The sequence below is a fragment of the Chinchilla lanigera genome, unplaced genomic scaffold, assembly GCF_000276665.1.
Source record: "Chinchilla lanigera isolate Chin_1 unplaced genomic scaffold, ChiLan1.0 scaffold00098, whole genome shotgun sequence".
Lineage (NCBI taxonomy): Eukaryota > Metazoa > Chordata > Mammalia > Rodentia > Chinchillidae > Chinchilla > Chinchilla lanigera.
This window is the reverse complement of record NW_004955499.1, coordinates 568,288-571,164: the sequence shown is the minus strand read 5'-3', so window position 1 is coordinate 571,164 and position 2,877 is coordinate 568,288.

Here is a 2,877-nt window from a genome sequence, read left to right as displayed (position 1 = left end):
GGTCTCACTGTGCAGTTCAGGCCGGCCTTGAGGTCACTTTGTAGCCCAAACTGGTCTCAAACTCGCAACAATCCTCTTGCCTCAGCCTCCCAAGTGCTGGAATTACAGGCATGCGCCGCCATGCCTGGCTGTATACACACATTTTTTTTTCTCCCGCAGTTGCATAACCCAGCACTTCCAGGACGCCGCCTCCGGGGAGGGAGCTCAGGGAGCTGACACACAGTGAAACCAGGTCTTGTCAGAGTCCTGTATCTCTTAATAATACCTTCCACTGCACAATAGCGTTTCAGGCCCAAGATGAAGCAAGATGGCTTTATAAAGAAAGCCTCTGATGGGTCCTTCCACTAGCATGTTACTGAAATTATGAGCAAAGTTCGTCACTTATAGATGAATAGCCAAGCATCACGGCACACACCTATAATCCCAGCTCTCACGAGGCTGAGGCAAGAGGATCATTGCGAGTTTGAGACCAGCCTGGGAGCTCAAGGCCAGCCTGAACTGCATAGTGAGACCCTGTCTCAAAAAGACAAAAAACAAAGAAAGAAACAAACAACCTACTTTCATATTTCTTTTTTGTTTGTTTTTCTTCCGGTACCAGAATCGAACTCATGACCTTGCGCTTGACAGGCAGGCGCTTTGCCGCTGAGCTAAATCCCCAGCCCCGCTACTTTCATATTTCAGAGTTGCTAGTTTATGCGGACAGACCGTTGTGTTTTTTCCCTGAAGGCTCACAGGTCCCGGAAAGTGTGACTGCTGCTGGGCTTGGGGTAGCGCTGGTTGGGAGGGGTGGAAATGGGGGTGTGGGCCACATGAAGGGACAGAGCCTGGGGGGTGAACTTAGGGCACGTGCCTGGGCCCCAACCTACGCACCCTGGGTCTGGCGCCTTCCCTGGCCATGCCCATCCCCTACCGCCTCTCTGCCTTGGAGCTGCCTCCATGGACTGAACCCTCTGCCGCCATCCGCAAAAACAAAGCCCTGCTCCTGTAGGTGGGTTTTGTCAGGTGTTTGGCCCCAGTGAGGGAAAGCTGACCAACACCCAGGCCAGGCCTGATAGCGCAGGAGCTGATGGGACAGGCTTCCAGCGAAAACGCTCTGCCAGTCAGTGTCTCGGGGGTTTGCGGCAGGGGCGGAAGCTGATGAGCACAGGTGCTGGCTAGGGTCAGGAATCACTGAGGCTGGGGCTGAGAGAACACGGGGAGGCGGAGGGGGGCTGTGCCGGGACGCCTTCAGCCTGCATGGAGCCGCCCCGACGTGAGCGCCCAGGTCCTGCTGAGTCTGCGTGGATGTTCACGGCCTGGGAAGCTTTCAGGCTGACAGCGCCGTTCCCCTCCCGCCCGAGACCCGGGCTGAGCTACAGGCAGCAGCGCCCGCCCAGACGTGCAGGCCTGTGCCCCTGTCCACGCCCACTCAGCTGCTTCCCGGAGTGAAACCTCAGCACCCCGCGGCCCTTTCCCTCCAGCTCGGAAAGGGAAGCAGGCCTGATTCCAGGACAAGGAGGACAGGGCCCCGGCCAGGAGGGAGTCCTGGCTTGGACCGGCAGAGACGGCTCCCTGCAAGCCCAGCCGGTCTCCACAGGGGCTGCGCTGATTTCAGTAGGAAACAGGCATTGGCTCCCTCTCCCTGGGGCCTTTCAACGAGGACGGTGACTCACACTTCACATCCAGAGCAGAGGGCCGCGAACCTAGCATGTCCCTGGAGGAGGACGGCAGGGCTTCCCGGATTGGAACCCCAAGTGCACACGTCCATACACGTACACACAAACACACACAGGTGTGCGGTACATACTCGGACACACACCTTCGCAACCCTCCTACACCAACACCAATGCACATACCCAGGCACACCCACCCACGCATGCACGTGTAACACACATGCACACACACAGAAGACCCACACATCTGCACAGGCACACACAAATACATCTGCACCTTCATGTGAAGGACACACACACACACACAACCCTCCTAACCGAGTCCGAAACATGACATACACCTGCACGCATGCCACACATGTATGCACATCACACAAGCCTATGTGTACACACATGTGCAGCACACACTCACAAGCCTCATAAAAACAGACGGACACATGCATAGCGCACCCGTGCACTCTGGCACGCACAGCCCTCCTGCACCAACACAGACGCACACAGCCACGGCACCTCATGGGCTCTTGACGCATGACCCGCACACGCGAAGCACACACACTCACGCGTGCACACGCACGATGCTCTCTGCTTTTCACTGCTAAGGCTGCGAGGCTGGGGACAGCACACAAGAGGGGCCAGGAGGAATCAAGGGGAGCGTGTGGCAGCAGAGGAAGGGAGACGCTCGCTTCCCGGGAGAACAGGAAATCTGAGAGCCAGTTGCGTCCCAAAGCCCAGCTTCCTCCCGCTTTGAGAACTGACCCTCCAGTCACTGAGGCGGAGCGACCCCAGGCTGCGGTCTCGCAGGGCTGGATTTCCTCCGAGATCCCCGAGGCCTTCCTGGACTTCTCCGACGCCCATGACTAGGGACCCATGAGAACAGTGGCGGGGCGTCAGGTTCATATGCAGAAAGTCTTTATTAGAACAGGAGGACGAGAAAACTATCATAGACGGGATCATTGCGGGGAAGAAACACAAATGCAAACCCTTGAACATTTAAGGAACCATCTCCTGCCATTCCACCTCATCCCTCGGCGTGAACGTGGAGGACCTGTTCAACTGGTAAATTCTGGTCCCTCACTCCCGGCGGGAAGGGAGGGGTCAGTAGTCTCTTGTGAAGACCCCTCAGAGCTGGGGCGTGGGCTGCAGAGTTACGTTCGTCTCTCTGTGGCCGCTGGGTGTGGTTATACTGCGCACGACTTACTCCTCCTGCGTGCACAGGGTTTCACGC